Source organism: Sciurus carolinensis, chromosome 11 (assembly GCF_902686445.1).
Source record: "Sciurus carolinensis chromosome 11, mSciCar1.2, whole genome shotgun sequence".
Classification (NCBI taxonomy): Eukaryota; Metazoa; Chordata; class Mammalia; order Rodentia; family Sciuridae; genus Sciurus; species Sciurus carolinensis.
The window spans coordinates 63,681,667-63,691,740 of NC_062223.1; positions in this window are offsets into that span (position 1 = coordinate 63,681,667).

A 10,074-nucleotide genomic window follows, 5' to 3' on the forward strand; every position below is an offset into this window, starting at 1 on the left:
AGAAAGGCCATTTTGACAGTAGTAATTCTGCCTATCCAAACTCAACTCAAAATGGATCAAGGAGTTAGGAATTAGAGCAGAGACTACACCAAACAGAAGACAAAGTAGGCCCAAATCTTCATCATTTTGGCTTAGGATCAGACTTCCTTAACAAGACTCCCAGAGCACAAGAAATCAAAGCAAGAATCAATAAATGGGATGGACTCAAACTAAAAAGCTTTTTTTCAGCAAAGGATACAATCAATAATGTGAAAAGAGAGCTTATAGAGTGGGAGAAAATCTTTCCCACATGTCTTCAGATAGTGCACTAATCTCCAAAATTTATAAAGAACTTTCAAAAGTTTACACTAAAAATATAAAGAACCCATTCAATAAATGGACCAAGGAACTGGACAGACACTTTACAGAAGAAGAAATACAGGTGATTAATAAATATATGAAAAAGTGCTCATCATCTCTAGTAATTAGAGAAATGCACATTAAAACCACCCTAAGATTTCATCTCACTCCAATTAGAATGACTATTATCAAAAACACAAGCAATAATAAGTGTTGGCGTGGATGTGGGGGAAAAGACACACTTGTACAATGCTGATGGAGTTGCAAATTGGTACAGTCACTCTGGAAAGCAGTGTGGAGAATACTCAGAAAACTTGGGATGGACCCACACTTTGACCCAGTTATCCCACTCCTCGGTTTATACCCAAAGGACTTAAAATCAGCATACTACAGTAACACAGCCACATCAATGTTTATAGCAGCTCAATTCACAATAGTTAGTTAGATTGTGGAACCAACCTAGATGCCCTTCAACAGATGAATGGGCAAAGAAACTGTGATATATATACACAATGGAATATTATTCAGCCATAAAGGAGAATAATAATATTATGGCATTTGCAGATAAATGGATGGAGTTGGAGAATATCATGCTAAGTGAAATAAGCCAATCCCAAAAAACCAAGGGCTGAATCATCTCTCTGTTAAGCGGATGACGATACATAATGGGGGTGGGAGGGAGGCAAGAATGCAGGAACTTTAGATTACGTAGAGGGAAATGAGGGGGGAGTATGAAAAATGGTGGAATGAGACAGACATCATTACCCTATGTACATGTATGATTACATGAATGGTATGAATCTACATTGTGCACAACCATAGAAACGAAATGATGTACCCCATTTGTGTACAATGAATCAAAATGCAGTCTGTAAAAAATAAAAAATAAAATTTTTTTAAAAAGAATAGTTTTCCTGCCAGCATGGCAGTGAGCACCAATCACTCTGTATCCTATTATTGATGGTGCCTTCAAAAGTACACAGTGGTGATCTTGGGTTTGTGCAAGGTCTCCTTCATAGATTTTTTCCCCCTGAGAATTGAAACAATATATACATTTAAGTAATTATCCTATATACTTTCTTAGGTAGGTTTATGCATTGTTAGCTAATCCTTTTTGTAGCCCATTTAAAGTTAGAGTTTTATTAGAGACAACCTCAGGATGACCCAGATGGAATTTGGATTCCTCATGCTCATGAACAGAGCTGGAAGGCAGCTTGCTTTAGAAAATTAAAAAACAGGTATTTGGATATTCATTCCAAGTTCTTCTTCCTCTTCCTCTTCCTCCTCTTCTTCTTCCTCCTTTTTCTACCAAATTCATTTCTCTCTCCCCATCCCTAGCTTTATTAAGGCATAATAGTCAAATAAAAATTATATATATGTATGAAGTACAACATAATATTTTGATAGTTGTATACTTTGTGAAATGAGTTGATCAAGCTAATAATATATCCAGCACTTTATATAGTGTGTGTGCGTGTGCATGTGTGTGTGTGTGTGTGTGTGTGTGTGTGTGTGTGTGTTGAGAACATTTAAATTTACTCCCTTAGCAAGTTTCAAGTACACGATTGATCTCACAATGGCTTCTTCCTGCTTAACTGAAACGTCGTATCCTTGGACCAACACTTTCACAGAACTTCCTTAAGACTCAGACCCACACTGGCCTCCTGGGTAGCTCTCTTGCCCTGGCAACCCTTAGTCACGGCCTCCTGGTGTTTTGTCAACTAGAGGGAATGGTGAACTATGGCTGACCCCAAGACCTGGTGTCATTTCTTAGCACTGGGACCCAGAGCCCTGGGATCCACATCTGCTTTCTCTGCCCTGTCCACTCCCCCCTTGACTGATTTTTAAGAAAGACTCAGAAGCCCTTTCTTTTGATCAGAACCCTCCTGGCGCAGTTGAAAACTAAGCTCCCTCAAGGAGCACCAGGAAAAATCTCCCCAAATGAGAACCCTGCTCAAATGTGTCCAGTTTCCTGTGAGTCACACTGAATTTCTAAAAGCAAGCGTGCCTCCACTGGGAGCAGGGAATGGGCAGACCTGCTGCACCCTTTCCCTGGGATTAATAGCTGCGATGTGTTGCAACCCTCCTGAGCCCCTGCTGGGAAAGGGCTCGCTGTTTACCTTTGAGCCCGCCAGCCAGCACCTGGTACTGGTGCCTTGAGTGCTCAGGGCGAGCTCCACACCCTCTTTGCGTTTCTTCTACCCAATGTGCAGCTTCTTGCTTCAAGTCACGTCCTGGCCTGCAGAGCCCCAGTGGGCTTCTGGACGGGAAGAAATGTTGCCCTTCATGTGGTCAGTGCTGGTTTCCGTCCAGCAGACTGACACCGTCCATCCTTTGAGGCTTGGTTTCTCTAGTCTTTGCAGCTCAGCCAAATAACAGTGCCAAGAAGAAGCAGCTGCCTGTAATGTGTAGATGATCTTATCCGTCAGGACCAGAGAGCCTCCAGCTAGGACATTTTTGGGAGAGAGGCACTTTTAGCCCTGGGCATTCACATTCTGAGTGGGGATCCAGCCTGACAGGAGAGGACTTTGCTGTGACTCCCTGTGCAGTGGGAGCAAAATTTCACTCAGAATCAAACCTGCCGGTGGTCAGGGTGGAGACAGGCATAAGAGAGAAGAAAATTCCAATTTGTTCTCCAGTAACACCTCAGAAGTGGTTGGCTCAGTGAGGGGTCACTTTCTTGGAGTTGCTTCTTTTCAGGCATAAAGATTTGAAGAACTATGAACACACACACACACACACACACACACAACTAGGAAAGACAGAATAGAAAATAAAGGAAAGCAGTAGGTCTGGCCATTTTCCTCTTTGGAAGTTGGCCCTCATTAACTATGGAGTCTACACTGTGCCAACACAAAGGCTGAAAGTGAACAAAACACCAAGCTCAATCTCTTTCTGTGTGTGTGTGTGTGTGTGTGTGTGTGTGTGTGTGTGTGCATCTATCTCTGTGTCTACCTTTCTCTCTTGGTGTGTGTGAGTTGCAAAGAACCAATAGCCAGTTCTGTTTTGTTTCTGTTTTGGTAAAACAGCCAGATGTGGTGGTGCACACCTGTAATTCCAGCAGTTGGGGAGGCTGAGGCAGTAGGAGTGCAGGTTCAAAGCCAGACTCAGCAACTTAGTGAGGCTGTAGGCAACCTAGTGAGATCCTTGTCTCAAAATAAAAATTAAAAATAAAAAGGGTTGGGAATGTGGCTCAATGGTTAAGTGCCCCGGAGTTCAATCCCTGGTACCAAAAAAAAAAAAAAAAAAGAAAGAAAGAAAGAAAGAAAGAAAGAACCTAATACATACAGCACTGAGTTACTTATAAGTGTCTCCTGTGTTCCTGCATGCAGACCTCAGAACTGGTCAGGAATGGATTCAGATGCCGCTGGAGAAACTTGGCAGCTCCATCACTTCGGCTAATTCACATCATCTCCTGTCATCTCCTGGAAGATCAGGTAAGAATTCCTCACCTCCAAAATTGGACTACGGAGCCAGGTCCATGATTGGATGGTGAAGATGAGAGGAGAGATTGTGTGTGATAGCACAGGAGCTGCTCCGACCGAGGGGGACACATGGAGGAGGTGAGGCTGGAGAGAGAGGCAGTATCTTAGCTTGGCAACCGTGGAAGCCATTTGTCTTTATCCCCAAAGCAATGGGAAGTCAGGTCAGAGTTTAAAGAAAGGGGTGAGTGGTGACTTCTGCATGAGAAGGCATTGTTAGGATTGGGAAGCATTAAGATCAGAGGTGGGGAGGCCAGTTGGCATGTTTTCTGGATTTTGACCCTTTGACGTCTTGGAATTTGGTGCTGCACCTGCACTCAATTCTATAAAATGCTTTAACCTTCAGACGCTTAATTTTAGACCTATCCTCCTTAGTAAGTTCACACCTTGGTCAAATGTAGCTTTTTTATTTTTCCTTTTGCAATGCTTGTGATTAAATGCAGGCCTCGCACATGCTAAGCAAGTACTCTATCACTGAGCTATATCCCCAGCACCTTGAATATAGCTTTGATTCAGTTTTGTGAATTGAATATTTAGTATCCATCATGGACTAAGCCCTCTACTGACTGCAAATAGCGTTTAATGAAGAGATGGCAGATACCTTTCAACCACTCTTTGGTGGAGTCTGTGTTGAAAGAATTCTGGGACCTGCAGTTAAGAGGGTAGTGATCAATCACCATGTCTGCTATGGGTGAAGGCAGTGTTCACAGCATGTTTGTCAAATATTTGCCATCTCTGGTCCAGTGACTTCCAAAATTCCACCCTTGCTTGATTCTGGCTCTGCTCAGATCAGCTTATCTTTGAATGCCTCCCACTAGCCTGGACACAGCAGCAGACATCTATAGTTGCCGCCTGTCTAGGAACTAGTAGAAAAGAGGCATTCCTTTACCATCGGGGCCACTATGCCAGTGCATGTTACCTGACAGGGGCATCCGTGTGGAGAGAGCAGGCCGAGAAACAGAGACAGACGAAAGCAGGGTAGAGAGGGAAGGAGGCTGCACAGGAGGGATCCCTGGATCCAGCAATGCTGGAGGTGCTCATCCAGGGAGAGGCACAGCCTGTGCCCACGTGGGGCGAATCCGTATGTCCTAAAGAATTCTGATGCTGAGCTGCAGGAGGAACCACATATCGAGTGGAGCAACAGTTGGGTCAAAGTGACGAGCCGAGCAAGCAACTGACCACCAAAATGGACTTAAAGAGGTCTGAGTGTGTCTTGGCAGATTGTCAGAAAATGTTGGGAAAGAAAACTCCCAGAAACTAGGCTTTGCTTCACACCAGATAGATGCTTGAATTAATTGCTGTTCAGCATAGGAAAGCAAAGGGTGACATCTAGTCTGGGGCAGCTAATAGAAGTGCCCCTTCCTCAGGCTCTTTCTTTCCTGTTCATAGGGAGAAAGAAAGGGTTTAAGGAAGCCAGAGTTATAAGACAGAACATTCTGGATTCCCAAGTTATGCTTTGGAAAAGAGTTGCCTGAGAGAGTCACCCGGCCCACTGTGATGGGGCTGTTTACCACTGAGTGACACAGGGTTGTTGTTGTTGTTGTTGTTGTTACCACAGCCAGTCCTACGAACAGGGTTCAGACAGGACTTAACATTGCCAACCCCAGGGTTTATAGAATGGATTCTTTACAGACCACCCATTTAAAAGTCTCTACCGATTTCTTACCCACTCATGTGCACCAGTGTTCACAAGCTCGTTTTATGGATGATGCAGAGTTTGGTGACATGAACACTTTCACACACAGCTTACCTAGTAACTGGCTAGAAGGTTTTAGAAATCAATTTGGCAATATTTATCCATTGTCTTAAAACATTCACACCCTTAGAACCAGTTGCTCTACTTGTAGAAATCTAGCCTAAGGAAACGATGAGAAATGAGTATAAAAAAATAATGTAGGAAGTTCCCTATAGACACCATGGAAACATCATAAATTTTCATCAATCTCAGAATGGTGGGAAATTAGGATGTCTGCTCCTACTGGAAGACTGTAAGTCAGTTTCTTTTGTGTTTCTGAAGACACGTCAATGGCACGGGTAAATATTTAGATTACAATGATAAGTATCAGGAAACAGAACTATATAAACCCCTATTTACTCTATGGGTATTTATTTAGAGGAAAAATAGAAATAGAAAAAATTACTGAATTTAGTAGTTTCTTCTGTATACTTTCCTGCATTTTCCAGTTTTGAAGAATATTGATTATATTATTTTCTGCAATCAAGAAAAATTCACCAAAAGCTCTAAAGTGCTCTGCCAACATTGAGACTGCTATTGGGGTCTTCAAAGGTGAGCCTGGACTTCCTGAAATTAGCTCAGGAGATGGCCTTTACACAGTCCTGTAACGTCATCCTTATCTGATGGCCACTAAATGCTTAATCAGAGAAGCCCCAGGTCATTATTGCAGGTCAGAGGTCTGAGCAGGTCAAGGGAGCGCTCAGAGTATGCTTTCTGCAAGTTGGGAAGGCTTGCGCAAGCTGTCTTCCACACCTAACCTGTGCAAAGCAGTATACCGGGAGAGGATGGGGTCCTCAGGTGAGAGGTGGGGTGGAGCAGGTTGAGCTGAGGGAAGAGCTAGAGTAAGGAGAGGGTACAAGAAAGACAGGAGGAGCGTCAGGGAGCAGCTCTTGGAGGAGAAAAACCTTAACTCTCTAATTGCCCAGAGATGTCCATAGGGAGCTTGCAAAGGATAGCCAGAACTAATGGATTACAGAGAAAAGATGCTTGAAGATCGCAGGTGAGAGACTGAGAAGCCCCTGTGAGTAGTATGAAAGTCCTCACTTCTAGAGGTGTGCGTTCTGATGCAAGAGACCCGGATTACGATTATCTAGTGATGATAGTGAGGATGAGCCTTCCCTTGTGACCCAAACAGGAATATGCCTTTCCCCTAAAGATGAGGTATTTGATATTAATATCTAATTAATTGCTTTTTTTTTTCATTTGTTTTCATAATCCATTGAAGCCCCAGAGATGTGAATGGAATATTTGATGCAGACAAAATTGGGTCTGGGCCTTTTCATAATTAACATCTTTGACCTCGTGGTGAACTGGAGGAGCAGATGAGACATGGAATCCATGCCTCCCACATTCATCTGCTCCTCACTCATCCAGCACATTCGTCGGGAGTGTGCGAGGCACTGGAGGCAAGAGGTGGATTAGTTCTGTTTTCGATCAGCCCAGGGTCACCCACTCTCACCCAGTGGAGGACGTGCTGGAATAATAGCACGCACCCATCCAGAAGGCACACCCTGAAGTACATTCATGAGCCCGTAGGAGTTTTCCAGGTCAAGCGAGTCGGAAGCGAGTCACAGGCAACACGCCTGCAGAGTCGCAGGTGAGAGGCACAGTATGTATTTGGTGTGGCTGGAGCCCGGGTGCCTTGAGAAACAGCTGTGAGTCTGGAGCTAGACTAAGAATGGTCTCCATGCAACAGCAGTTCCCAGACTTGTCTGAGCATTGGTTGGGCAGTTTTAAAAACATTGATTTAATTGGTCTGCTGAGCCATTTGGACATCGGGACTTTAAAAGCACCCCAGGTGACTCTAATGTGCAGCCAGAACTGATAAACATTGTTCCAGGAGATGAAAAGCCCTTGAGTAATTTAATTGAGTTATGTTTTTATAGTATTACTTTGGCAGTAATATAGTCAGAGACTGATGGCAGGGAGGCAAGTGAGAGACGGAGTATGAAGGTGCAGGTGAGAGAGGATGAAGGCTTCCAGTGAGACATTGATAACAAGCAGGAGGGGCGGGAACAGATTTGAAATGCATCACAGGGGCAGAAATGGTGGGACGGGGTGGGAGGACAGAGAAGGAACAAAAACAGATATTCAGGTTTCTTTTTTTATTTTAGCATTGGAGAATGAACCCAGGAGTGCTTAACCACTGAATCACATCCCAGCCCTTTTTAATTTTTATTGTTTTATTCAGAGACAGGGTCTTGCTAAGTTGCTGAGGACCTCACTAAGTTGCCGAGGCTGGCCTTGAACTTTTGATTCTCCTGCCTCAGCCTCCCGAGTCACTGGGATTGCAGGCATATGCCACCTACACTAGCCAAACATTCAGGTTTCTTGAGCAGATGCTGATGCTGTCACCAAAATAGGAAGCACAGAGAAGGAAGGCTGAGGGCAAAGTGAAGAATTGGGAAAGCAGGAGTGGAGGTAAGTTCAACCGGTTTCTTGTTGAGTTTGAGGTGCCCGTTTGAGTTTTCCCTTCCTTCAAGGTTTAGTCATCACTTTATAGATTTCTCCGGTTGTGTGGATAATGAGAAGCAGATTGCTCAATATCCTCCCCAATATTCTTTTTTTAAGGAAGGAATATTTTCTCCCACTCTGTGGGTTCTTTTCAATCATTGATTGTATCCTTTGCTGAGAAAAAGCTTTTTAGTTTGAGTTCATGCCATTCATTGATTCTTGCACTTTGGAAGTCTTGTTGAGGAAGTCTGGTCCTAGCCAAGATGATGAAGATTCGGGTCTACTCTGTCTTCTATTTGGTGCAGGGTCTCTGGTCTAATTCCTACATCCTTGATCCATTTTGAGTTGAGTTTTGTGCAGGGTGAGAGATAGAGGTTTAATTTCATTTTACTGCATATGAATTTCCAATTTTCCCAGCACCATTTGTTGAACAGGCCATCCTTTCTTCATTGTATGTTTTTGACTCCTTTGTCTGGTATGAGGTAACTGTATTTATGTGGGTTCGTCTCTGTGCCCTTCGTCTCTGTACATATCCATTAATGAGTGGATAAAGAAACTGTGATATATATACACAATGGAATATTATTCGGTCATAAAGAAGAATAATATTATGGCATTTACAGATAAATGGATGGAATTGGACAATATCATGCTAAGTGAAATAAACCAATCCCCCAAAACCAAAGGTCAAATGTTTTCCCTGGTAAGTGGATGACGATATATAATGGAGGTGGGGAGGTGGGGGTGAAAGAAGAATGGAGGAACTTTAGATCATGTAGAAGGAAATGAGGGGGGAGGTATGAATGATGGTGGAATGAGAGAGACATCATTACCCTATGTACATGTATGGCTACATGAATGGTATGAATCTACATCGTGCACAACCATAGAATCGAAATGATGTACCCCATTTGTGTACAATGATTCAAAATGCAGTCTGTAAAAAATTTTTAAAAAATTGAAAAAAGGAAGGAATATTGACAATGCAGAGGCTGGAAAGAAGAAGAAGGGAGAAGAATCCTATATCAATACAGCCAGGATTCTTCATGAGATTTAGGCTCTGCCAATCAAACTATCCAGAGTCAAAAGGCAGGAGTGAAGCATGGTGAGGTGGAGCCCTGGACCTGCTGCTTCTGCTTCTGCTGGCACACATGCTCACCAGGCATCTGAGTTGGGCCTGTGGTTGGCATTTGAACAGAGACCACAACTACCTTCCTGTTACTATGCAGAAGAAAGGGGCACCTGTCAGTTTCCCCTAACCCAACGTTTAACTACCTGTCTTTGACCTGGAGTGAAAATCCTCCTGGGTTCCAAACAATTTGAAATAGTAGTATCTGTGAAAACTACTTTAATCAAGTGTTTTGTTATTGAACTTTATATCTTTATTTGTTATTGTTATTTAATTATCAATTTGTTATATGCTTTATATCTTCCTCTGTTTAATATACATTTCCATTAAGTGAAAAAGTGCGGTTTTAGAAAAGGTGTGTTTTGGAACACATTGGGATGTTATAAATTCAGACATATTTTAGAGTGTAATAGTAGGAAGGACTACTTAGTAGTAGTTTAATTGACACACCTCCCTTGATCTCCCCCAAGTATTGTCAAGGGCTCCCTTACTTGTGACACTACAGCAGAGAGGTAAGGAAAGAAGCTGAGTCTCATCTCCTCTCTACCCAATAAACTCAGGGTAGAGCTCTGATCTCTCCCTCTCTGTGTCTCTCCTTCCCTCTCTCCTCCTATAGAATTAGAATATTCAACATTCATGCAAAGCATGCTGGGGAAAAAGACTAACCCAGGAATTATGCCCTCTCTGTATTTCTCCATTTTCGGTAAAGGGAAAGAGCTTGGCAAGAACTCTTATTCCTTTGGACTTGATCCATGACTCATTTACATATTTTGCATTTCAAGGAAAAGGAGGTGACAAATTTCTTGTTTATCTCCAAAAAGAAATATTACTTTTTTTTTTTTTTTTTTTTTGTAAAAACACATAAGAACTTTTTATACTTTTCTGAACACGTGCTTAGACTCCTTTTTGTTTGCTTTGGGAAAACAAATAGTAGA